At 42.7% G+C, this 23996-nt stretch overlaps 34 non-coding genes across 34 annotated transcripts; all 34 read right to left on the bottom strand.

Moving 5' to 3' along the window:
- Nucleotides 1–299: 299 nt before the first annotated feature.
- On the bottom strand, nt 300–372 carry trnaf-gaa (transfer RNA phenylalanine (anticodon GAA)). Its single transcript has one exon. It is a non-coding gene; the product is annotated as a tRNA-Phe (tRNA).
- Nucleotides 373–799: 427 nt separating this feature from the next.
- On the bottom strand, nt 800–872 carry trnaf-gaa (transfer RNA phenylalanine (anticodon GAA)). Its single transcript has one exon. It is a non-coding gene; the product is annotated as a tRNA-Phe (tRNA).
- Nucleotides 873–1485: 613 nt separating this feature from the next.
- Nucleotides 1486–1558, bottom strand: trnaf-gaa (transfer RNA phenylalanine (anticodon GAA)). The gene has a single exon. It is a non-coding gene; the product is annotated as a tRNA-Phe (tRNA).
- A 616-nt stretch (nt 1559–2174) lies between these two features.
- trnaf-gaa (transfer RNA phenylalanine (anticodon GAA)) lies at nt 2175–2246 on the bottom strand. The gene has a single exon. It is a non-coding gene; the product is annotated as a tRNA-Phe (tRNA).
- Nucleotides 2247–2663: 417 nt separating this feature from the next.
- trnaf-gaa (transfer RNA phenylalanine (anticodon GAA)) lies at nt 2664–2736 on the bottom strand. The gene has a single exon. It is a non-coding gene; the product is annotated as a tRNA-Phe (tRNA).
- Nucleotides 2737–3349: 613 nt separating this feature from the next.
- Nucleotides 3350–3422, bottom strand: trnaf-gaa (transfer RNA phenylalanine (anticodon GAA)). Its single transcript has one exon. It is a non-coding gene; the product is annotated as a tRNA-Phe (tRNA).
- A 573-nt stretch (nt 3423–3995) lies between these two features.
- trnaf-gaa (transfer RNA phenylalanine (anticodon GAA)) lies at nt 3996–4068 on the bottom strand. Its single transcript has one exon. It is a non-coding gene; the product is annotated as a tRNA-Phe (tRNA).
- A 603-nt stretch (nt 4069–4671) lies between these two features.
- On the bottom strand, nt 4672–4744 carry trnaf-gaa (transfer RNA phenylalanine (anticodon GAA)). The gene has a single exon. It is a non-coding gene; the product is annotated as a tRNA-Phe (tRNA).
- Nucleotides 4745–5348: 604 nt separating this feature from the next.
- trnaf-gaa (transfer RNA phenylalanine (anticodon GAA)) lies at nt 5349–5421 on the bottom strand. Its single transcript has one exon. It is a non-coding gene; the product is annotated as a tRNA-Phe (tRNA).
- Nucleotides 5422–5993: 572 nt separating this feature from the next.
- On the bottom strand, nt 5994–6066 carry trnaf-gaa (transfer RNA phenylalanine (anticodon GAA)). The gene has a single exon. It is a non-coding gene; the product is annotated as a tRNA-Phe (tRNA).
- Nucleotides 6067–7277: 1211 nt separating this feature from the next.
- On the bottom strand, nt 7278–7350 carry trnaf-gaa (transfer RNA phenylalanine (anticodon GAA)). The gene has a single exon. It is a non-coding gene; the product is annotated as a tRNA-Phe (tRNA).
- Nucleotides 7351–7777: 427 nt separating this feature from the next.
- On the bottom strand, nt 7778–7850 carry trnaf-gaa (transfer RNA phenylalanine (anticodon GAA)). The gene has a single exon. It is a non-coding gene; the product is annotated as a tRNA-Phe (tRNA).
- Nucleotides 7851–8463: 613 nt separating this feature from the next.
- Nucleotides 8464–8535, bottom strand: trnaf-gaa (transfer RNA phenylalanine (anticodon GAA)). The gene has a single exon. It is a non-coding gene; the product is annotated as a tRNA-Phe (tRNA).
- Nucleotides 8536–8962: 427 nt separating this feature from the next.
- On the bottom strand, nt 8963–9035 carry trnaf-gaa (transfer RNA phenylalanine (anticodon GAA)). The gene has a single exon. It is a non-coding gene; the product is annotated as a tRNA-Phe (tRNA).
- Nucleotides 9036–9648: 613 nt separating this feature from the next.
- trnaf-gaa (transfer RNA phenylalanine (anticodon GAA)) lies at nt 9649–9721 on the bottom strand. The gene has a single exon. It is a non-coding gene; the product is annotated as a tRNA-Phe (tRNA).
- A 616-nt stretch (nt 9722–10337) lies between these two features.
- Nucleotides 10338–10409, bottom strand: trnaf-gaa (transfer RNA phenylalanine (anticodon GAA)). Its single transcript has one exon. It is a non-coding gene; the product is annotated as a tRNA-Phe (tRNA).
- Nucleotides 10410–11006: 597 nt separating this feature from the next.
- trnaf-gaa (transfer RNA phenylalanine (anticodon GAA)) lies at nt 11007–11079 on the bottom strand. Its single transcript has one exon. It is a non-coding gene; the product is annotated as a tRNA-Phe (tRNA).
- A 1111-nt stretch (nt 11080–12190) lies between these two features.
- On the bottom strand, nt 12191–12263 carry trnaf-gaa (transfer RNA phenylalanine (anticodon GAA)). The gene has a single exon. It is a non-coding gene; the product is annotated as a tRNA-Phe (tRNA).
- A 613-nt stretch (nt 12264–12876) lies between these two features.
- trnaf-gaa (transfer RNA phenylalanine (anticodon GAA)) lies at nt 12877–12949 on the bottom strand. The gene has a single exon. It is a non-coding gene; the product is annotated as a tRNA-Phe (tRNA).
- A 613-nt stretch (nt 12950–13562) lies between these two features.
- trnaf-gaa (transfer RNA phenylalanine (anticodon GAA)) lies at nt 13563–13634 on the bottom strand. The gene has a single exon. It is a non-coding gene; the product is annotated as a tRNA-Phe (tRNA).
- Nucleotides 13635–14746: 1112 nt separating this feature from the next.
- On the bottom strand, nt 14747–14819 carry trnaf-gaa (transfer RNA phenylalanine (anticodon GAA)). Its single transcript has one exon. It is a non-coding gene; the product is annotated as a tRNA-Phe (tRNA).
- Nucleotides 14820–15432: 613 nt separating this feature from the next.
- On the bottom strand, nt 15433–15505 carry trnaf-gaa (transfer RNA phenylalanine (anticodon GAA)). Its single transcript has one exon. It is a non-coding gene; the product is annotated as a tRNA-Phe (tRNA).
- Nucleotides 15506–16118: 613 nt separating this feature from the next.
- On the bottom strand, nt 16119–16191 carry trnaf-gaa (transfer RNA phenylalanine (anticodon GAA)). The gene has a single exon. It is a non-coding gene; the product is annotated as a tRNA-Phe (tRNA).
- Nucleotides 16192–16804: 613 nt separating this feature from the next.
- On the bottom strand, nt 16805–16876 carry trnaf-gaa (transfer RNA phenylalanine (anticodon GAA)). The gene has a single exon. It is a non-coding gene; the product is annotated as a tRNA-Phe (tRNA).
- Nucleotides 16877–17303: 427 nt separating this feature from the next.
- On the bottom strand, nt 17304–17376 carry trnaf-gaa (transfer RNA phenylalanine (anticodon GAA)). The gene has a single exon. It is a non-coding gene; the product is annotated as a tRNA-Phe (tRNA).
- Nucleotides 17377–17989: 613 nt separating this feature from the next.
- trnaf-gaa (transfer RNA phenylalanine (anticodon GAA)) lies at nt 17990–18062 on the bottom strand. The gene has a single exon. It is a non-coding gene; the product is annotated as a tRNA-Phe (tRNA).
- Nucleotides 18063–18678: 616 nt separating this feature from the next.
- Nucleotides 18679–18750, bottom strand: trnaf-gaa (transfer RNA phenylalanine (anticodon GAA)). The gene has a single exon. It is a non-coding gene; the product is annotated as a tRNA-Phe (tRNA).
- A 427-nt stretch (nt 18751–19177) lies between these two features.
- Nucleotides 19178–19250, bottom strand: trnaf-gaa (transfer RNA phenylalanine (anticodon GAA)). The gene has a single exon. It is a non-coding gene; the product is annotated as a tRNA-Phe (tRNA).
- A 613-nt stretch (nt 19251–19863) lies between these two features.
- On the bottom strand, nt 19864–19936 carry trnaf-gaa (transfer RNA phenylalanine (anticodon GAA)). The gene has a single exon. It is a non-coding gene; the product is annotated as a tRNA-Phe (tRNA).
- A 616-nt stretch (nt 19937–20552) lies between these two features.
- trnaf-gaa (transfer RNA phenylalanine (anticodon GAA)) lies at nt 20553–20624 on the bottom strand. The gene has a single exon. It is a non-coding gene; the product is annotated as a tRNA-Phe (tRNA).
- Nucleotides 20625–21221: 597 nt separating this feature from the next.
- trnaf-gaa (transfer RNA phenylalanine (anticodon GAA)) lies at nt 21222–21294 on the bottom strand. The gene has a single exon. It is a non-coding gene; the product is annotated as a tRNA-Phe (tRNA).
- A 1112-nt stretch (nt 21295–22406) lies between these two features.
- On the bottom strand, nt 22407–22479 carry trnaf-gaa (transfer RNA phenylalanine (anticodon GAA)). The gene has a single exon. It is a non-coding gene; the product is annotated as a tRNA-Phe (tRNA).
- A 613-nt stretch (nt 22480–23092) lies between these two features.
- On the bottom strand, nt 23093–23165 carry trnaf-gaa (transfer RNA phenylalanine (anticodon GAA)). The gene has a single exon. It is a non-coding gene; the product is annotated as a tRNA-Phe (tRNA).
- Nucleotides 23166–23778: 613 nt separating this feature from the next.
- On the bottom strand, nt 23779–23850 carry trnaf-gaa (transfer RNA phenylalanine (anticodon GAA)). Its single transcript has one exon. It is a non-coding gene; the product is annotated as a tRNA-Phe (tRNA).
- Between the last annotated feature and the right edge of the window lie 146 nt (nt 23851–23996).

Below are 23996 nucleotides of genomic sequence, written 5' to 3'. Positions count from 1 at the left end.
GGAGCCATTGATGAAACCTATTACTTGAAAATATACAGGAAGAAAGAAAGGAAGATGCGCAGTCAGACTGGCTTGTCCATACATGGAACCATGAATGAAACCTATTAATTGAACATATACAGAAAGAAACAAAGGAAGAGGCACAGTCAGACTGCTAACAGTCAGTTGCTCAAAAGCTCAAGTTTGCAATAGACTACCGCCCACTTGCCCAAAAACAAGTCCTGTTCAGCTGCTCACACAACAAGGTAATGACTTTGCCAAACGTCCCCATCCAGCTGCTCAAACACCTCTTGTCCAGCTGCCGAAACCCGGGATCGAACCAGGGACCTTTAGATCTTCAGTCTAACGCTCTCCCAACTGAGCTATTTCGGCACAAAAAGCCAACTTCTGACCACAATCGAACACACCACACAAATATCTTCAGTTCAGTGGCACAATTGACGTCCTTTTTCAATCAAGGAAATTGTCCTTCCTAATCCGTCTGACATCTGCCCTCTGAAGTATTGTTTTTTCCCTCAAGGGTGGGGTTTTAATGATGGCTGCCCTAATCGTTGGAGATTCAGGAAAGGTGTTAACCTTATCTGTCTGGAGGAAGATGCGCAGTCAGAGTGGCTTGTCCATACATGGAACAATGAATGAAACATATTTATTGAACATGTACAGAAACAAACAAAGGAAGTCAGTTGCTCAAAAGCTCAAGTTTGCAAAAGACTAGCATCCAGTTGCCGAAAACAAGTCCTGTTCAGCTGCCCACACAACTAACATCCCAATCCAGCTGCTGAAACAGCTCTTGTGCAGCTGCCGAAACCCGGGATCGAACCAGGGACCTTTAGATCTTCAGTCTAACGCTCTCCCAACTGAGCTATTTCGGCACAAAAAGCCAAATTCTGACCACAATCGAACACACCACACAAATATCTTCAGTTCAGTGGCACAATTGACGTCCTTTTTCAATCAAGGAAATTGTCCTTCCTAATCTGTCTGACATCTGCCCTCTGAAGTATTGTTTTTTCACTCAAGGGTGGGGTTTTAATGATGGCTGCCCTAATCGTTGGAGATACAGGAAAGGTGTTAATGAAAAAAAACAGAGGAAAATGTTCAAAGCAAACAGTCCTAGCTAAACTTCCTGTATTCACTTCATCATTGGAGGCTAGAAACTTAAAGTGAGAATGGTTTGTCCTCACTAGGAGCCATTGATGAAACCTATTACTTGAAAATATACAGGAAGAAAGAAAGGAAGATGCGCAGTCAGACTGGCTTGTCCATACATGGAACCATGAATGAAACCTATTAATTGAACATATACAGAAAGAAACAAAGGAAGAGGCACAGTCAGACTGCTAACAATCAGTTGCTCAAAAGCTCAAGTTTGCAATAGACTACCGCCCACTTGCCCAAAAACAAGTCCTGTTCAGCTGCTCACACAACAAGGTAATGACTTTGCCAAACGTCCCCATCCAGCTGCTGAAACACCTCTTGTCCAGCTGCCGAATCCCGGGATCGAACCAGGGACCTTTAGATCTTCAGTCTAACGCTCTCCCAACTGAGCTATTTCGGCACAAAAAGCCAAATTCTGACCACAATCGAACACACCACACAAATATCTTCAGTTCAGTGGCACAATTGACGTCCTTTTTCAATCAAGGAAATTGTCCTTCCTAATCCGTCTGACATCTGCCCTCTGAAGTATTGTTTTTTTCCTCAAGGGTGGGGTTTTAATGATGGCTGCCCTAATCGTTGGAGATGCAGGAAAGGTGTTAATGAAAAAAACCAGGGGAAAATGTTCAAAGCAAACATTTAAACTAGTTAAACTTCCTGTATTCACTTCATCATTGGAGGATAGAAACTTAAAGTGAGAATGGTTTGTCCTCACCTGGAGCCATGGATGAAACGTATTACTTGAAAATATACAGGAAGAAAGAAAGGAAGATGCGCAGTCAGACTGGCTTGTCCATACATGGAACCATGAATGAAACCTATTAATTGAACATATACAGAAAGAAACAAAGGAAGAGGCACAGTCAGACTGCTAACAGTCAGTTGCTCAAAAGCTCAAGTTTGCAATAGACTACCGCCCACTTGCCCAAAAACAAGTCCTGTTCAGCTGCTCACACAACAAGGTAATGACTTTGCCAAACATCCCCATCCAGCTGCTGAAACACCTCTTGTCCAGCCGCCGAAACCCGGGATCAAACCAGGGACCTTTAGATCTTCAGTCTACGCTCTCCCAACTGAGCTATTTCGGCACAAAAAGACAAATTCTGACCACACCACACAAATATCTTCAGTTCAGTGGCACAATTGACGTCCTTTTTCAATCAAGGAAATTGTCCTTCCTAATCCGTCTGACATCTGCCCTCTGAAGTATTGTTTTTTCCCTCAAGGGTGGGGTTTTAATGATGGCTGCCCTAATCATTGGAGATTCAGGAAAGGTGTTAACCTTATCTGTCTGGAGGAAGATGCGCAGTCAGAGTGGCTTGTCCATACATGGAACCATGAATGAAACATATTTATTGAACATATACAGAAACAAACAAAGGAAGTCAGTTGCTCAAAAGCTCAAGTTTGCAAAAGACTAGCATCCAGTTGCCGAAAACAAGTCCTGTTCAGCTGCCCACACAACTAACATCCCAATCCAGCTGCTGAAACATCTCTTGTGCAGCTGCCGAAACCCGGGATCGAACCAGGGACCTTTAGATCTTCAGTCTAACGCTCTCCCAACTGAGCTATTTCGGCACAAAAAGCCAAATTCTGACCACAATCGAACACACCACACAAATATCTTCAGTCCAGTGCCACAATTGACGTCCTTTTTCAATCAAGGAAATTGTCCTTCCTATTCTGTCTGACATCTGCCCTCTGAAGTATTGTTTTTTCCCTCAAGGGTGGGGTTTTAATGATGGCTGCCCTAATCGTTGGAGATACAGGAAAGGTGTTAATGAAAAAAAACAGAGGAAAATGTTCAAAGCAAACAGTCCTAGCTAAACTTCCTGTATTCACTTCATCATTGGAGGCTAGAAACTTAAAGTGAGAATGCTTTGTCCTCACTAGGAGCCATTGATGAAACCTATTACTTGAAAATATACAGGAAGAAAGAAAGGAAGATGCGCAGTCAGACTGGCTTGTCCATACATGGAACCATGAATGAAACCTATTAATTGAACATATACAGAAAGAAACAAAGGAAGAGGCACAGTCAGACTGCTAACAGTCAGTTGCTCAAAAGCTCAAGTTTGCAATAGACTACCGCCCACTTGCCCAAAAACAAGTCCTGTTCAGCTGCTCACACAACAAGGTAATGACTTTGCCAAACGTCCCCATCCAGCTGCTGAAACACCTCTTGTCCAGCTGCCGAAACCCGGGATCGAACCAGGGACCTTTAGATCTTCAGTCTAACGCTCTCCCAACTGAGCTATTTCGGCACAAAAAGCATAATTCTGACCACGATCGAACACACCACACAAATATATTCAGTTCAGTCGCACAATTGACGTCCTTTTTAAATCAAGGAAATTGTCCTTCCTAATCCATCTGACATCTGCCCTCTGAAGTATTGTTTTTTCCCTCAAGGGTGGGGTTTTAATGATGGCTGCCCTAATCATTGGAGATTCAGGAAAAGTGTTAACGAAAAAAAAACATAAGAAAATGTTCAAAGCAAACAGTCCTAGCTAAACTTCCTGTATTCACTTCATCATTGGAGGCTAGAAACTTAAAGTGAGAATGGTTTGTCCTCACCAGGAGCCATTGATGAAACCTATCACTTGAAAATATACAGGAAGAAAGAAAGGAAGATGCGCAGTCAGACTGGCTGGTCCATACATGGAACCATGAATGAAACATATTTATTGAACATATACAGAAACAAACAAAGGAAGTCAGTTGCTCAAAAGCTCAAGTTTGCAAAAGACTACCATCCAGTTGCCGAAAACAAGTCCTGTTCAGCTGCCCACACAACAAACACCCCTGTCCAGCTGCTGAAACACCTCTTGTCCAGCTGCCGAAACCCGGGATCGAACCAGGGACCTTTAGATCTTCAGTCTAACGCTCTCCCAACTGAGCTATTTCGGCACAAAAAGCCAAATTCTGACCACAATCGAACACACCACACAAATATCTTCAGTTCAGTGGCACAATTGACGTCCTTTTTCAATCAAGGAAATTGTCCTTCCTAATCCGTCTGACATCTGCCCTCTGAAGTATTGTTTTTTTCCTCAAGGGTGGGGTTTTCTAGTCGTTGGAGATACAGGAAAGGTGTTAATGAAAAAAAACAGGGGAAAATGTTCAAAGCAAACAGTTAAACTAGTTAAACTTCCTGTATTCACTTCATAATTGGAGGCTAGAAACTTAAAGTGAGAATGGTTTGTCCTCACCTGGAGCCATGGATGAAACTTATTACTTGAAAATATACAGGAAGAAAGAAAGGAAGATGCGCAGTAAGACTGGCTTGTCCATACATGGAACCATGAATGAAACATATTTATTGAACATATACAGAAAGAAACAAAGGAAGAGGCACAGTCAGACTGCTAACAGTCAGTTGCTCAAAAGCTCAAGTTTGCAATAGACTACCGCCCACTTGCCCAAAAACAAGTCCTGTTCAGCTGCTCACACAACAAGGTAACGACTTTGCCAAACATCCCCATCCAGCTGCTGAAAGACCTCTTGTCCAGCTGCCGAAACCCGGGATCGAACCAGGGACCTTTAGATCTTCAGTCTAACGCTCTCCCAACTGAGCTATTTCGGCACAAAAAGACCAATTCTGACCACGATCGAACACACGACACAAATATCTTCAGTTCAGTGGCACAACTGACGTCCTTTTTCAATCAAGGAAATTGTCCTTCCTAATCTGTCTGACATCTGCCCTCTGAAGTATTGTTTTTTTCCTCAAGGGTGGGGTTTTCTAGTCGTTGGAGATACAGGAAAGGTGTTAATGAAAAAAAAACAGGGGAAAATGTTCAAAGCAAACAGTTAAACTAGTTAAACTTCCTGTATTCACTTCATAATTGGAGGCTAGAAACTTAAAGTGAGAATGCTTTGTCCTCACCTGGAGCCATGGATGAAACTTATTACTTGAAAATATACAGGAAGAAAGAAAGGAAGATGCGCAGTCAGACTGGCTTGTCCATACATGGAACCATGAATGAAACATATTTATTGAACATATACAGAAAGAAACAAAGGAAGAGGCACAGTCAGACTGCTAACAGTCAGTTGCTCAAAAGCTCAAGTTTGCAATAGACTACCGCCCACTTGCCCAAAAACAAGTCCTGTTCAGCTGCTCACACAACAAGGTAACGACTTTGCCAAACATCCCCATCCAGCTGCTGAAAGACCTCTTGTCCAGCTGCCGAAACGCGGGATCGAACCAGGGACCTTTAGATCTTCAGTCTAACGCTCTCCCAACTGAGCTATTTCGGCACAAAAAGACAAATTCTGACCACGATCGAACACACCACACAAATATCTTCAGTTCAGTGGCACAACTGACGTCCTTTTTCAATCAAGGAAATTGTCCTTCCTAATCTGTCTGACATCTGCCCTCTGAAGTATTGTTTTTTCCCTCAAGGGTGGGGTTTTAATGATGGCTGCCCTAATCGTTGGAGATACAGGAAAGGTGTTAATGAAAAAAAACAGAGGAAAATGTTCAAAGCAAACAGTCCTAGCTTAACTTCCTGTATTCACTTCATCATTGGAGGCTAGAAACTTAAAGTGAGAATGGTTTGTCCTCACCAGGAGCCATTGATGAAACCTATTACTTGAAAATATACAGGAAGAAAGAAAGGAAGATGCGCAGTCAGACTGGCTTGTCCATACATGGAACCATGAATGAAACATATTTATTGAACATATACAGAAACAAACAAAGGAAGTCAGTTGCTCAAAAGCTCAAGTTTGCAAAAGACTACCATCCAGTTGCCGAAAACAAGTGCTGTTCAGCTGCCCACACAAGAAACACCCCTGTCCAGCTGCTGAAACACCTCTTGTCCAGTTGCCGGAACCCGGGATCGAACCAGGGACCTTTAGATCTTCAGTCTAACGCTCTCCCAACTGAGCTATTTCAGCAGAAAAAGCCTAACTCTGACCACGATCGAACACACCACACAAATATCTTCAGTTCAGTGGCACAATTGACGTCCTTTTTCAATCAAGGAAATTGTCCTTCCTAATCCGTTTGACATCTGCCCTCTGAAGTAAGTAAGTAGGTTTTAATGATGGCTGCCCTAATCATTGGAGATTCAGGAAAGGTGTTAACGAAAAAAAAACATAAGAAAATGTTCAAATCAAACAGTCCTAGCTAAACTTCCTGTATTCACTTCATCATTGGAGGCTTGAAACTTAAAGTGAGAATGGTTTGTCCTCACCAGGAGCCATTGATGAAACCTATTACTTGAAAATATACAGGAAGAAAGAAAGGAAGATGCGCAGTCAGACTGGCTTGTCCATACATGGAACCATGAATGAAACATATTTATTGAACATGTACAGAAACAAACAAAGGAAGAGGTACAGTCAGACTGCTAACAGTCAGTTGCTCAAAAGCTCAAGTTTGCAATAGACTACCGCCCACTTGCCCAAAAACAAGTCCTGTTCAGCTGCTCACACAACAACAGGGACCTTTAGATCTTCAGTCTAACGCTCTCCCAACTGAGCTATTTCGGCACAAAAAGCATAATTCTGACCACGATCGAACACACCACACAAATATATTCAGTTCAGTCGCACAATTGACGTCCTTTTTAAATCAAGGAAATTGTCCTTCCTAATCCGTCTGACATCTGCCCTCTGAAGTATTGTTTTTTCCCTCAAGGGTGGGGTTTTAATGATGGCTGTACTAATCATTGGAGATTCAGGAAAGGTGTTAACGAAAAAAAAACATAAGAAAATGTTCAAAGCAAACAGTCCTAGCTAAACTTCCTGTATTCACTTCATCATTGGAGGCTAGAAACTTAAAGTGAGAATGGTTTGTCCTCACCAGGAGCCATTGATGAAACCTATTACTTGAAAATATACAGGAAGAAAGAAAGGAAGATGCGCAGTCAGACTGGCTTGTCCATACATGGAACCATGAATGAAACCTATTAATTGAACATATACAGAAAGAAACAAAGGAAGAGGCACACTCAGACTGCTAACAGTCAGTTGCTCAAAAGCTCAAGTTTGCAATAGACTACCGCCCACTTGCCCAAAAACAAGTCCTGTTCAGCTGCTCACACAACAAGGTAATGACTTTGCCAAACATCCCCATCCAGCTGCTGAAACACCTCTTGTCCAGCCGCCGAAACCCGGGATCTACCCAGGGACCTTTAGATCTTCAGTCTAACGCTCTCCCAACTGAGCTATTTCGGCACAAAAAGTCAAATTCTGACCACAATCGAACACACCACACAAATATCTTCAGTTCAGTGGCACAATTGACGTCCTTTTTCAATCAAGGAAATTGTCCTTCCTAATCCGTCTGACATCTGCCCTCTGAAGTATTGTTTTTTTCCTCAAGGGTGGGGTTTTAATGATGGCTGCCCTAATCATTGGAGATTCAGGAAAGGTGTTAACCTTATCTGTCTGGAGGAAGATGCGCAGTCAGAGTGGCTTGTCCATACATGGAACCATGAATGAAACATATTTATTGAACATATACAGAAACAAACAAAGGAAGTCAGTTGCTCAAAAGCTCAAGTTTGCAAAAGACTAGCATCCAGTTGCCGAAAACAAGTCCTGTTCAGCTGCCCACACAACTAACATCCCAATCCAGCTGCTGAAACATCTCTTGTGCAGCTGCCGAAACCCGGGATCGAACCAGGGACCTTTAGATCTTCAGTCTAACGCTCTCCCAACTGAGCTATTTCGGCACAAAAAGCCAAATTCTGACCACAATCGAACACACCACACAAATATCTTCAGTTCAGTGGCACAATTGACGTCCTTTTTCAATCAGGGAAATTGTCCTTCCTAATCCATCTGACATCTGCCCTCTGAAGTATTGTTTTTTCCCTCAAGGTTGGGGTTTTAATGATGGCTGCCCTAATCGTTGGAGATACAGGAAAGGTGTTAATGAAAAAAAACAGAGGAAAATGTTCAAAGCAAACAGTCCTAGCTAAACTTCCTGTATTCACTTCATCATTGGAGGGTAGAAACTTAAAGTGAGAATGCTTTGTCCTCACTAGGAGCCATTGATGAAACCTATTACTTGAAAATATACAGGAAGAAAGAAAGGAAGATGCGCAGTCAGACTGGCTTGTCCATACATGGAACCATGAATGAAACCTATTAATTGAACATATACAGAAAGAAACAAAGGAAGAGGCACAGTCAGACTGCTAACAGTCAGTTGCTCAAAAGCTCAAGTTTGCAATAGACTACCGCCCACTTGCCCAAAAACAAGTCCTGTTCAGCTGCTCACACAACAAGGTAATGACTTTGCCAAACATCCCCAACCAGCTGCTGAAACAACTCTTGTCCAGCCGCCGAAACCCGGGATCAAACCAGGGACCTTTAGATCTTCAGTCTACGCTCTCCCAACTGAGCTATTTCGGCACAAAAAGCTTAATTCTGACCACGATCTAACACACCACACAAATATCTTCAGTTCAGTGGCACAATTGACGTCCTTTTTCAATCAAGGAAATTGTCCTTCCTAATCCGTCTGACATCTGCCCTCTGAAGTATTGTTTTTTCCCTCAAGGGTGGGGTTTTAATGATGGCTGCCCTAATCATTGGAGATTCAGGAAAGGTGTTAACCTTATCTGTCTGGAGGAAGATGCGCAGTCAGAGTGGCTTGTCCATACATGGAACCATGAATGAAACATATTTATTGAACATATACAGAAACAAACAAAGGAAGTCAGTTGCTCAAAAGCTCAAGTTTGCAAAAGACTAGCATCCAGTTGCCGAAAACAAGTCCTGTTCAGCTGCCCACACAACTAACATCCCAATCCAGCTGCTGAAACATCTCTTGTGCAGCTGCCGAAACCCGGGATCGAACCAGGGACCTTTAGATCTTCAGTCTAACACTCTCCCAACTGAGCTATTTCGGCACAAAAAGCCAAATTCTGACCACAATCGAACACACCACACAAATATCTTCAGTTCAGTGGCACAATTGACGTCCTTTTTCAATCAAGGAAATTGTCCTTCCTAATCCATCTGACATCTGCCCTCTGAAGTATTGTTTTTTCCCTCAAGGGTGGGGTTTTAATGATGGCTGCCCTAATCGTTGGAGATACAGGAAAGGTGTTAATGAAAAAAAACATGTGAAAATGTTCAAAGCAAACAGTCCTAGCTAAACTTCCTGTATTCACTTCATCATTGGAGGCTAGAAACTTAAAGTGAGAATGGTTTGTCCTCACTAGGAGCCATTGATGAAACCTATTACTTGAAAATATACAGGAAGAAAGAAAGGAAGATGCGCAGTCAGACTGGCTTGTCCATACATGGAACCATGAATGAAACCTATTAATTGAACATATACAGAAAGAAACAAAGGAAGAGGCACAGTCAGACTGCTAACAGTCAGTTGCTCAAAAGCTCAAGTTTGCAATAGACTACCGCCCACTTGCCCAAAAACAAGTCCTGTTCAGCTGCTCACACAACAAGGTAATGACTTTGCCAAACTTCCCCATCCAGCTGCTCAAACACCTCTTGTCCAGCTGCCGAAACCCGGGATCGAACCAGGGACCTTTAGATCTTCAGTCTAACGCTCTCCCAACTGAGCTATTTCGGCACAAAAAGCCAAATTCTGACCACAATCGAACACACCACACAAATATCTTCAGTTCAGTGGCACAATTGACGTCCTTTTTCAATCAAGGAAATTGTCCTTCCTAATCCGTCTGACATCTGCCCTCTGAAGTATTGTTTTTTTCCTCAAGGGTGGGGTTTTAATGATGGCTGCCCTAATCGTTGGAGATGCAGGAAAGGTGTTAATGAAAAAAAACAGGGGAAAATGTTCAAAGCAAACAGTTAAACTAGTTAAACTTCCTGTATTCACTTCATCATTGGAGGCTAGAAACTTAAAGTGAGAATGCTTTGTCCTCACCTGGAGCCATGGATGAAACGTATTACTTGAAAATATACAGGAAGAAAGAAAGGAAGATGCGCAGTCAGACTGGCTTGTCCAGACATGGAACCATGAATGAAACCTATTAATTGAACATATACAGAAAGAAACAAAGGAAGAGGCACAGTCAGACTGCTAACAGTCAGTTGCTCAAAAGCTCAAGCTTGCAATAGACTACCGCCCACTTGCCCAAAAACAAGTCCTGTTCAGCTGCTCACACAACAAGGTAATGACTTTGCCAAACATCCCCATCCAGCTGCTGAAACACCTCTTGTCCAGCCGCCGAAACCCGGGATCAAACCAGGGACCTTTAGATCTTCAGTCTACGCTCTCCCAACTGAGCTATTTCGGCACAAAAAGCTTAATTCTGACCACGATCTAACACACCACACAAATATCTTCAGTTCAGTGGCACAATTGACGTCCTTTTTCAATCAAGGAAATTGTCCTTCCTAATCCGTCTGACATCTGCCCTCTGAAGTATTGTTTTTTCCCTCAAGGGTGGGGTTTTAATGATGGCTGCCCTAATCATTGGAGATTCAGGAAAGGTGTTAACGAAAAAAAAACATAAGAAAATGTTCAAAGCAAACAGTCCTAGCTGAACTTCCTGTATTCACTTCATCATTGGAGGCTAGAAACTTAAAGTGAGAATGCTTTGTCCTCACCAGGAGCCATGGATGAAACTTATTACTTGAAAATATACAGGAAGAAAGAAAGGAAGATGCGCAGTCAGACTGGCTTGTCCATACATGGAACCATGAATGAAACCTATTAATTGAACATATACAGAAAGAAACAAAGGAAGAGGCACAGTCAGACTGCTAACAGTCAGTTGCTCAAAAGCTCAAGTTTGCAATAGACTACCGCCCACTTGCCCAAAAACAAGTCCTGTTCAGCTGCCCACACAACTAACATCCCAATCCAGCTGCTGAAACATCTCTTGTGCAGCTGCCGAAACCCGGGATCGAACCAGGGACCTTTAGATCTTCAGTCTAACGCTCTCCCAACTGAGCTATTTCGGCACAAAAAGCCAAATTCTGACCACAATCGAACACACCACACAAATATCTCAGTTCAGTGGCACATTTGACGTCCTTTTTCAATCAAGGAAATTGTCCTTCCTAATCCATCTGACATCTGCCCTCTGAAGTATTGTTTTTTCCCTCAAGTGTGGGGTTTTAATGATGGCTGCCCTAATCGTTGGAGATACAGGAAAGGTGTTAATGAAAAAAAACAGAGGAAAATGTTCAAAGCAAACAGTCCTAGCTAAACTTCCTGTATTCACTTCATCATTGGAGGGTAGAAACTTAAAGTGAGAATGCTTTGTCCTCACTAGGAGCCATTGATGAAACCTATTACTTGAAAATATACAGGAAGAAAGAAAGGAAGATGCGCAGTCAGACTGGCTTGTCCATACATGGAACCATGAATGAAACCTATTAATTGAACATATACAGAAAGAAACAAAGGAAGAGGCACAGTCAGACTGCTAACAGTCAGTTGCTCAAAAGCTCAAGTTTGCAATAGACTACCGCCCACTTGCCCAAAAACAAGTCCTGTTCAGCTGCTCACACAACAAGGTAATGACTTTGCCAAACATCCCCATCCAGCTGCTGAAACACCTCTTGTCCAGCCGCCGAAACCCAGGATCAAACCAGGGACCTTTAGATCTTCAGTCTACGCTCTCCCAACTGAGCTATTTCGGCACAAAAAGCTTAATTCTGACCACGATCTAACACACCACACAAATATCTTCAGTTCAGTGGCACAATTGACGTCCTTTTTCAATCAAGGAAATTGTCCTTCCTAATCCGTCTGACATCTGCCCTCTGAAGTATTGTTTTTTCCCTCAAGGGTGGGGTTTTAATGATGGCTGCCCTAATCATTGGAGATTCAGGAAAGGTGTTAACCTTATCTGTCTGGAGGAAGATGCGCAGTCAGAGTGGCTTGTCCATACATGGAACCATGAATGAAACATATTTATTGAACATATACAGAAACAAACAAAGGAAGTCAGTTGCTCAAAAGCTCAAGTTTGCAAAAGACTAGCATCCAGTTGCCGAAAACAAGTCCTGTTCAGCTGCCCACACAACTAACATCCCAATCCAGCTGCTGAAACATCTCTTGTGCAGCTGCCGAAACCCGGGATCGAACCAGGGACCTTTAGATCTTCAGTCTAACGCTCTCCCAACTGAGCTATTTCGGCACAAAAAGCCAAATTCTGACCACAATCGAACACACCACACAAATATCTTCAGTTCAGTGGCACAATTGACGTCCTTTTTCAATCAAGGAAATTGTCCTTCCTAATCCATCTGACATCTGCCCTCTGAAGTATTGTTTTTTCCCTCAAGGGTGGGGTTTTAATGATGGCTGCCCTAATCGTTGGAGATACAGGAAAGGTGTTAATGAAAAAAAACATGTGAAAATGTTCAAAGCAAACAGTCCTAGCTAAACTTCCTGTATTCACTTCATCATTGGAGGCTAGAAACTTAAAGTGAGAATGCTTTGTCCTCACTAGGAGCCATTGATGAAACCTATTACTTGAAAATATACAGGAAGAAAGAAAGGAAGATGCGCAGTCAGACTGGCTTGTCCATACATGGAACCATGAATGAAACCTATTAATTGAACATATACAGAAAGAAACAAAGGAAGAGGCACAGTCAGACTGCTAACAGTCAGTTGCTCAAAAGCTCAAGTTTGCAATAGACTACCGCCCACTTGCCCAAAAACAAGTCCTGTTCAGCTGCTCACACAACAAGGTAATGACTTTGCCAAACGTCCCCATCCAGCTGCTCAAACACCTCTTGTCCAGCTGCCGAAACCCGGGATCGAACCAGGGACCTTTAGATCTTCAGTCTAACGCTCTCCCAACTGAGCTATTTCGGCACAAAAAGCCAAATTCTGACCACAATCGAACACACCACACAAATATCTTCAGTTCAGTGGCACAATTGACGTCCTTTTTCAATCAGGGAAATTGTCCTTCCTAATCCATCTGACATCTGCCCTCTGAAGTATTGTTTTTTCCCTCAAGGTTGGGGTTTTAATGATGGCTGCCCTAATCGTTGGAGATACAGGAAAGGTGTTAATGAAAAAAAACAGAGGAAAATGTTCAAAGCAAACAGTCCTAGCTAAACTTCCTGTATTCACTTCATCATTGGAGGCTAGAAACTTAAAGTGAGAATGCTTTGTCCTCACTAGGAGCCATTGATGAAACCTATTACTTGAAAATATACAGGAAGAAAGAAAGGAAGATGCGCAGTCAGACTGGCTTGTCCATACATGGAACCATGAATGAAACCTATTAATTGAACATATACAGAAAGAAACAAAGGAAGAGGCACAGTCAGACTGCTAACAGTCAGTTGCTCAAAAGCTCAAGTTTGCAATAGACTACCGCCCACTTGCCCAAAAACAAGTCCTGTTCAGCTGCTCACACAACAAGGTAATGACTTTGCCAAACATCCCCATCCAGCTGCTGAAACACCTCTTGTCCAGCCGCCGAAACCCGGGATCAAACCAGGGACCTTTAGATCTTCAGTCTACGCTCTCCCAACTGAGCTATTTCGGCACAAAAAGCTTAATTCTGACCACGATCTAACACACCACACAAATATCTTCAGTTCAGTGGCACAATTGACATCCTTTTTCAATCAAGGAAATTGTCCTTCCTAATCCGTCTGACATCTGCCCTCTGAAGTATTGTTTTTTCCCTCAAGGGTGGGGTTTTAATGATGGCTGCCCTAATCATTGGAGATTCAGGAAAGGTGTTAATGAAAAAAAACAGAGGAAAATGTTCAAAGCAAACAGTCCTAGCTAAACTTCCTGTATTCACTTCATCATTGGAGGGTAGAAACTTAAAGTGAGAATGGTTTGTCCTCACTAGGAGCCATTGATGAAACCTATTACTTGAAAATATACAGGAAGAAAGAAAGGAAGATGCGCAGTCAGACTGGCTTGTCCATACATGGAACCATGAATGAAACCTATTAATTGAACATATACAGAAAGAAACAAAGGAAGAGGCACAGTCAGACTGCTAACAGTCAGTTGCTCAAAAGCTCAAGTTTGCAATAGACTACCGCCCACTTGCCCAAAAACAAGTCCTGTTCAGCTGCTCACACAACAAGGTAATGACTTTGCCAAACATCCCCATCCAGCTGCTGAAACACCTCTTGTCCAGCCGCCGAAACCCAGGATCAAACCAGGGACCTTTAGATCTTCAGTCTACGCTCTCCCAACTGAGCTATTTCGGCACAAAAAGCTTAATTCTGACCACGATCTAACACACCACACAAATATCTTCAGTTCAGTGGCACAATTGACGTCCTTTTTCAATCAAGGAAATTGTCCTTCCTAATCCGTCTGACATCTGCCCTCTGAAGTATTGTTTTTTCCCTCAAGGGTGGGGTTTTAATGATGGCTGCCCTAATCATTGGAGATTCAGGAAAGGTGTTAACCTTATCTGTCTGGAGGAAGATGCGCAGTCAGAGTGGCTTGTCCATACATGGAACCATGAATGAAACATATTTATTGAACATATACAGAAACAAACAAAGGAAGTCAGTTGCTCAAAAGCTCAAGTTTGCAAAAGACTAGCATCCAGTTGCCGAAAACAAGTCCTGTTCAGCTGCCCACACAACTAACATCCCAATCCAGCTGCTGAAACATCTCTTGTGCAGCTGCCGAAACCCGGGATCGAACCAGGGACCTTTAGATCTTCAGTCTAACGCTCTCCCAACTGAGCTATTTCGGCACAAAAAGCCAAATTCTGACCACAATCGAACACACCACACAAATATCTTCAGTTCAGTGGCACAATTGACGTCCTTTTTCAATCAAGGAAATTGTCCTTCCTAATCCATCTGACATCTGCCCTCTGAAGTATTGTTTTTTCCCTCAAGGGTGGGGTTTTAATGATGGCTGCCCTAATCGTTGGAGATACAGGAAAGGTGTTAATGAAAAAAAACATGTGAAAATGTTCAAAGCAAACAGTCCTAGCTAAACTTCCTGTATTCACTTCATCATTGGAGGCTAGAAACTTAAAGTGAGAATGCTTTGTCCTCACTAGGAGCCATTGATGAAACCTATTACTTGAAAATATACAGGAAGAAAGAAAGGAAGATGCGCAGTCAGACTGGCTTGTCCATACATGGAACCATGAATGAAACCTATTAATTGAACATATACAGAAAGAAACAAAGGAAGAGGCACAGTCAGACTGCTAACAGTCAGTTGCTCAAAAGCTCAAGTTTGCAATAGACTACCGCCCACTTGCCCAAAAACAAGTCCTGTTCAGCTGCTCACACAACAAGGTAATGACTTTGCCAAACGTCCCCATCCAGCTGCTCAAACACCTCTTGTCCAGCTGCCGAAACCCGGGATCGAACCAGGGACCTTTAGATCTTCAGTCTAACGCTCTCCCAACTGAGCTATTTCGGCACAAAAAGCCAAATTCTGACCACAATCGAACACACCACACAAATATCTTCAGTTCAGTGGCACAATTGACGTCCTTTTTCAATCAGGGAAATTGTCCTTCCTAATCCATCTGACATCTGCCCTCTGAAGTATTGTTTTTTCCCTCAAGGTTGGGGTTTTAATGATGGCTGCCCTAATCGTTGGAGATACAGGAAAGGTGTTAATGAAAAAAAACAGAGGAAAATGTTCAAAGCAAACAGTCCTAGCTAAACTTCCTGTATTCACTTCATCATTGGAGGCTAGAAACTTAAAGTGAGAATGCTTTGTCCTCACTAGGAGCCATTGATGAAACCTATTACTTGAAAATATACAGGAAGAAAGAAAGGAAGATGCGCAGTCAGACTGGCTTGTCCATACATGGAACCATGAATGAAACCTATTAATTGAACATATACAGAAAGAAACAAAGGAAGAGGCACAGTCAGACTGCTAACAGTCAGTTGCTCAAAAGCTCAAGTTTGCAATAGACTACCGCCCACTTGCCCAAAAACAAGTCCTGTTCAGCTGCTCACACAACAAGGTAATGACTTTGCCAAACGTCCCCATCCAGCTGCTCAAACACCTCTTGTCCAGCTGCCGAAACCCGGGATCGAACCAGGGACCTTTAGATCTTCAGTCTAACGCTCTCCCAACTGAGCTATTTCGGCACAAAAAGCCAAATTCTGACCACAATCGAACACACCACACAAATATCTTCAGTTCAGTGGCACAATTGACGTCCTTTTTCAATCAGGGAAATTGTCCTTCCTAATCCATCTGACATCTGCCCTCTGAAGTATTGTTTTTTCCCTCAAGGTTGGGGTTTTAATGATGGCTGCCCTAATCGTTGGAGATACAGGAAAGGTGTTAATGAAAAAAAACAGAGGAAAATGTTCAAAGCAAACAGTCCTAGCTAAACTTCCTGTATTCACTTCATCATTGGAGGCTAGAAACTTAAAGTGAGAATGCTTTGTCCTCACTAGGAGCCATTGATGAAACCTATTACTTGAAAATATACAGGAAGAAAGAAAGGAAGATGCGCAGTCAGACTGGCTTGTCCATACATGGAACCATGAATGAAACCTATTAATTGAACATATACAGAAAGAAACAAAGGAAGAGGCACAGTCAGACTGCTAACAGTCAGTTGCTCAAAAGCTCAAGTTTGCAATAGACTACCGCCCACTTGCCCAAAAACAAGTCCTGTTCAGCTGCTCACACAACAAGGTAATGACTTTGCCAAACATCCCCATCCAGCTGCTGAAACACCTCTTGTCCAGCCGCCGAAACCCGGGATCAAACCAGGGACCTTTAGATCTTCAGTCTACGCTCTCCCAACTGAGCTATTTCGGCACAAAAAGCTTAATTCTGACCACGATCTAACACACCACACAAATATCTTCAGTTCAGTGGCACAACTGACGTCCTTTTTCAATCAAGGAAATTGTCCTTCCTAATCCGTCTGACATCTGCCCTCTGAAGTATTGTTTTTTCCCTCAAGGGTGGGGTTTTAATGATGGCTGCCCTAATCATTGGAGATTCAGGAAAGGTGTTAACCTTATCTGTCTGGAGGAAGATGCGCAGTCAGAGTGGCTTGTCCATACATGGAACCATGAATGAAACATATTTATTGAACATATACAGAAACAAACAAAGGAAGTCAGTTGCTCAAAAGCTCAAGTTTGCAAAAGACTAGCATCCAGTTGCCGAAAACAAGTCCTGTTCAGCTGCCCACACAACTAACATCCCAATCCAGCTGCTGAAACATCTCTTGTGCAGCTGCCGAAACCCAGGATCGAACCAGGGACCTTTAGATCTTCAGTCTAACGCTCTCCCAACTGAGCTATTTCGGCACAAAAAGCCAAATTCTGACCACAATCGAACACACCACACAAATATCTTCAGTTCAGTGGCACATTTGACGTCCTTTTTTAATCAAGGAAATTGTCCTTCCTAATCCATCTGACATCTGCCCTCTGAAGTATTGTTTTTTCCCTCAAGTGTGGGGTTTTAATGATGGCTGCCCTAATCGTTGGAGATACAGGAAAGGTGTTAATGAAAAAAAACAGAGGAAAATGTTCAAAGCAAACAGTCCTAGCTAAACTTCCTGTATTCACTTCATCATTGGAGGGTAGAAACTTAAAGTGAGAATGGTTTGTCCTCACTAGGAGCCATTGATGAAACCTATTACTTGAAAATATACAGGAAGAAAGAAAGGAAGATGCGCAGTCAGACTGGCTTGTCCATACATGGAACCATGAATGAAACCTATTAATTGAACATATACAGAAAGAAACAAAGGAAGAGGCACAGTCAGACTGCTAACAGTCAGTTGCTCAAAAGCTCAAGTTTGCAATAGACTACCGCCCACTTGCCCAAAAACAAGTCCTGTTCAGCTGCTCACACAACAAGGTAATGACTTTGCCAAACTTCCCCATCCAGCTGCTCAAACACCTCTTGTCCAGCTGCCGAAACCCGGGATCGAACCAGGGACCTTTAGATCTTCAGTCTAACGCTCTCCCAACTGAGCTATTTCGGCACAAAAAGCCAAATTCTGACCACAATCGAACACACCACACAAATATCTTCAGTTCAGTGGCACAATTGACGTCCTTTTTCAATCAAGGAAATTGTCCTTCCTAATCCGTCTGACATCTGCCCTCTGAAGTATTGTTTTTTTCCTCAAGGGTGGGGTTTTAATGATGGCTGCCCTAATCGTTGGAGATGCAGGAAAGGTGTTAATGAAAAAAAACAGGGGAAAATGTTCAAAGCAAACAGTTAAACTAGTTAAACTTCCTGTATTCACTTCATCATTGGAGGCTAGAAACTTAAAGTGAGAATGCTTTGTCCTCACCTGGAGCCATGGATGAAACGTATTACTTGAAAATATACAGGAAGAAAGAAAGGAAGATGCGCAGTCAGACTGGCTTGTCCAGACATGGAACCATGAATGAAACCTATTAATTGAACATATACAGAAAGAAACAAAGGAAGAGGCACAGTCAGACTGCTAACAGTCAGTTGCTCAAAAGCTCAAGCTTGCAATAGACTACCGCCCACTTGCCCAAAAACAAGTCCTGTTCAGCTGCTCACACAACAAGGTAATGACTTTGCCAAACATCCCCATCCAGCTGCTGAAACACCTCTTGTCCAGCCGCCGAAACCCGGGATCAAACCAGGGACCTTTAGATCTTCAGTCTACGCTCTCCCAACTGAGCTATTTCGGCACAAAAAGCTTAATTCTGACCACGATCTAACACACCACACAAATATCTTCAGTTCAGTGGCACAATTGACGTCCTTTTTCAATCAAGGAAATTGTCCTTCCTAATCCGTCTGACATCTGCCCTCTGAAGTATTGTTTTTTCCCTCAAGGGTGGGGTTTTAATGATGGCTGCCCTAATCATTGGAGATTCAGGAAAGGTGTTAACCTTATCTGTCTGGAGGAAGATGCGCAGTCAGAGTGGCTTGTCCATACATGGAACCATGAATGAAACATATTTATTGAACATATACAGAAACAAACAAAGGAAGTCAGTTGCTCAAAAGCTCAAGTTTGCAAAAGACTAGCATCCAGTTGCCGAAAACAAGTCCTGTTCAGCTGCCCACACAACTAACATCCCAATCCAGCTGCTGAAACATCTCTTGTGCAGCTGCCGAAACCCGGGATCGAACCAGGGACCTTTAGATCTTCAGTCTAACGCTCTCCCAACTGAGCTATTTCGGCACAAAAAGCCAAATTCTGACCACAATCGAACACACCACACAAATATCTTCAGTTCAGTGGCACAATTGACGTCCTTTTTCAATCAAGGAAATTGTCCTTCCTAATCCATCTGACATCTGCCCTCTGAAGTATTGTTTTTTCCCTCAAGGGTGGGGTTTTAATGATGGCTGCCCTAATCGTTGGAGATACAGGAAAGGTGTTAATGAAAAAAAACATGTGAAAATGTTCAAAGCAAACAGTCCTAGCTAAACTTCCTGTATTCACTTCATCATTGGAGGCTAGAAACTTAAAGTGAGAATGCTTTGTCCTCACTAGGAGCCATTGATGAAACCTATTACTTGAAAATATACAGGAAGAAAGAAAGGAAGATGCGCAGTCAGACTGGCTTGTCCATACATGGAACCATGAATGAAACCTATTAATTGAACATATACAGAAAGAAACAAAGGAAGAGGCACAGTCAGACTGCTAACAGTCAGTTGCTCAAAAGCTCAAGTTTGCAATAGACTACCGCCCACTTGCCCAAAAACAAGTCCTGTTCAGCTGCTCACACAACAAGGTAATGACTTTGCCAAACGTCCCCATCCAGCTGCTCAAACACCTCTTGTCCAGCTGCCGAAACCCGGGATCGAACCAGGGACCTTTAGATCTTCAGTCTAACGCTCTCCCAACTGAGCTATTTCGGCACAAAAAGCCAAATTCTGACCACAATCGAACACACCACACAAATATCTTCAGTTCAGTGGCACAATTGACGTCCTTTTTCAATCAAGGAAATTGTCCTTCCTAATCCGTCTGACATCTGCCCTCTGAAGTATTGTTTTTTTCCTCAAGGGTGGGGTTTTAATGATGGCTGCCCTAATCGTTGGAGATGCAGGAAAGGTGTTAATGAAAAAAAACAGGGGAAAATGTTCAAAGCAAACAGTTAAACTAGTTAAACTTCCTGTATTCACTTCATCATTGGAGGCTAGAAACTTAAAGTGAGAATGCTTTGTCCTCACCTGGAGCCATGGATGAAACGTATTACTTGAAAATATACAGGAAGAAAGAAAGGAAGATGCGCAGTCAGACTGGCTTGTCCAGACATGGAACCATGAATGAAACCTATTAATTGAACATATACAGAAAGAAACAAAGGAAGAGGCACAGTCAGACTGCTAACAGTCAGTTGCTCAAAAGCTCAAGCTTGCAATAGACTACCGCCCACTTGCCCAAAAACAAGTCCTGTTCAGCTGCTCACACAACAAGGTAATGACTTTGCCAAACATCCCCATCCAGCTGCTGAAACACCTCTTGTCCAGCCGCCGAAACCCGGGATCAAACCAGGGACCTTTAGATCTTCAGTCTACGCTCTCCCAACTGAGCTATTTCGGCACAAAAAGCTTAATTCTGACCACGATCTAACACACCACACAAATATCTTCAGTTCAGTGGCACAATTGACGTCCTTTTTCAATCAAGGAAATTGTCCTTCCTAATCCGTCTGACATCTGCCCTCTGAAGTATTGTTTTTTCCCTCAAGGGTGGGGTTTTAATGATGGCTGCCCTAATCATTGGAGATTCAGGAAAGGTGTTAACGAAAAAAAAACATAAGAAAATGTTCAAAGCAAACAGTCCTAGCTGAACTTCCTGTATTCACTTCATCATTGGAGGCTAGAAACTTAAAGTGAGAATGCTTTGTCCTCACCAGGAGCCATGGATGAAACTTATTACTTGAAAATATACAGGAAGAAAGAAAGGAAGATGCGCAGTCAGACTGGCTTGTCCATACATGGAACCATGAATGAAACATATTAATTGAACATATACAGAAAGAAACAAAGGAAGAGGCACAGTCAGACTGCTAACAGTCAGTTGCTCAAAAGCTCAAGTTTGCAATAGACTACCGCCCACTTGCCCAAAAACAAGTCCTGTTCAGCTGCCCACACAACTAACATCCCAATCCAGCTGCTGAAACATCTCTTGTGCAGCTGCCGAAACCCGGGATCGAACCAGGAACCTTTAGATCTTCAGTCTAACGCTCTCCCAACTGAGCTATTTCGGCACAAAAAGCCAAATTCTGACCACAATCGAACACACCACACAAATATCTTCAGTTCAGTGGCACATTTGACGTCCTTTTTCAATCAAGGAAATTGTCCTTCCTAATCCATCTGACATCTGCCCTCTGAAGTATTGTTTTTTCCCTCAAGTGTGGGGTTTTAATGATGGCTGCCCTAATCGTTGGAGATACAGGAAAGGTGTTAATGAAAAAAAACAGAGGAAAATGTTCAAAGCAAACAGTCCTAGCTAAACTTCCTGTATTCACTTCATCATTGGAGGGTAGAAACTTAAAGTGAGAATGGTTTGTCCTCACTAGGAGCCATTGATGAAACCTATTACTTGAAAATATACAGGAAGAAAGAAAGGAAGATGCGCAGTCAGACTGGCTTGTCCATACATGGAACCATGAATGAAACCTATTAATTGAACATATACAGAAAGAAACAAAGGAAGAGGCACAGTCAGACTGCTAACAGTCAGTTGCTCAAAAGCTCAAGTTTGCAATAGACTACCGCCCACTTGCCCAAAAACAAGTCCTGTTCAGCTGCTCACACAACAAGGTAATGACTTTGCCAAACATCCCCATCCAGCTGCTGAAACACCTCTTGTCCAGCCGCCGAAACCCAGGATCAAACCAGGGACCTTTAGATCTTCAGTCTACGCTCTCCCAACTGAGCTATTTCGGCACAAAAAGCTTAATTCTGACCACGATCTAACACACCACACAAATATCTTCAGTTCAGTGGCACAATTGACGTCCTTTTTCAATCAAGGAAATTGTCCTTCCTAATCCGTCTGACATCTGCCCTCTGAAGTATTGTTTTTTCCCTCAAGGGTGGGGTTTTAATGATGGCTGCCCTAATCATTGGAGATTCAGGAAAGGTGTTAACCTTATCTGTCTGGAGGAAGATGCGCAGTCAGAGTGGCTTGTCCATACATGGAACCATGAATGAAACATATTTATTGAACATATACAGAAACAAACAAAGGAAGTCAGTTGCTCAAAAGCTCAAGTTTGCAAAAGACTAGCATCCAGTTGCCGAAAACAAGTCCTGTTCAGCTGCCCACACAACTAACATCCCAATCCAGCTGCTGAAACATCTCTTGTGCAGCTGCCGAAACCCGGGATTGAACCAGGGACCTTTAGATCTTCAGTCTAACGCTCTCCCAACTGAGCTATTTCGGCACAAAAAGCCAAATTCTGACCACAATCGAACACACCACACAAATATCTTCAGTTCAGTGGCACAATTGACGTCCTTTTTCAATCAAGGAAATTGTCCTTCCTAATCCATCTGACATCTGCCCTCTGAAGTATTGTTTTTTCCCTCAAGGGTGGGGTTTTAATGATGGCTGCCCTAATCGTTGGAGATACAGGAAAGGTGTTAATGAAAAAAAACATGTGAAAATGTTCAAAGCAAACAGTCCTAGCTAAACTTCCTGTATTCACTTCATCATTGGAGGCTAGAAACTTAAAGTGAGAATGCTTTGTCCTCACTAGGAGCCATTGATGAAACCTATTACTTGAAAATATACAGGAAGAAAGAAAGGAAGATGCGCAGTCAGACTGGCTTGTCCATACATGGAACCATGAATGAAACCTATTAATTGAACATATACAGAAAGAAACAAAGGAAGAGGCACAGTCAGACTGCTAACAGTCAGTTGCTCAAAAGCTCAAGTTTGCAATAGACTACCGCCCACTTGCCCAAAAACAAGTCCTGTTCAGCTGCTCACACAACAAGGTAATGACTTTGCCAAACGTCCCCATCCAGCTGCTCAAACACCTCTTGTCCAGCTGCCGAAACCCGGGATCGAACCAGGGACCTTTAGATCTTCAGTCTAACGCTCTCCCAACTGAGCTATTTCGGCACAAAAAGCCAAATTCTGACCACAATCGAACACACCACACAAATATCTTCAGTTCAGTGGCACAATTGACGTCCTTTTTCAATCAGGGAAATTGTCCTTCCTAATCCATCTGACATCTGCCCTCTGAAGTATTGTTTTTTCCCTCAAGGTTGGGGTTTTAATGATGGCTGCCCTAATCGTTGGAGATACAGGAAAGGTGTTAATGAAAAAAAACAGAGGAAAATGTTCAAAGCAAACAGTCCTAGCTAAACTTCCTGTATTCACTTCATCATTGGAGGCTAGAAACTTAAAGTGAGAATGCTTTGTCCTCACTAGGAGCCATTGATGAAACCTATTACTTGAAAATATACAGGAAGAAAGAAAGGAAGATGCGCAGTCAGACTGGCTTGTCCATACATGGAACCATGAATGAAACCTATTAATTGAACATATACAGAAAGAAACAAAGGAAGAGGCACAGTCAGACTGCTAACAGTCAGTTGCTCAAAAGCTCAAGTTTGCAATAGACTACCGCCCACTTGCCCAAAAACAAGTCCTGTTCAGCTGCTCACACAACAAGGTAATGACTTTGCCAAACATCCCCATCCAGCTGCTGAAACACCTCTTGTCCAGCCGCCGAAACCCGGGATCAAACCAGGGACCTTTAGATCTTCAGTCTACGCTCTCCCAACTGAGCTATTTCGGCACAAAAAGCTTAATTCTGACCACGATCTAACACACCACACAAATATCTTCAGTTCAGTGGCACAACTGACGTCCTTTTTCAATCAAGGAAATTGTCCTTCCTAATCCGTCTGACATCTGCCCTCTGAAGTATTGTTTTTTCCCTCA

This window comes from Centropristis striata, chromosome 3, assembly GCF_030273125.1.
Source record: "Centropristis striata isolate RG_2023a ecotype Rhode Island chromosome 3, C.striata_1.0, whole genome shotgun sequence".
NCBI classification, from domain to species: Eukaryota; Metazoa; Chordata; class Actinopteri; order Perciformes; family Serranidae; genus Centropristis; species Centropristis striata.
The sequence above is the reverse complement of the archived record's forward strand: the minus strand, read 5'-3'. Positions and strand labels throughout refer to the sequence as shown.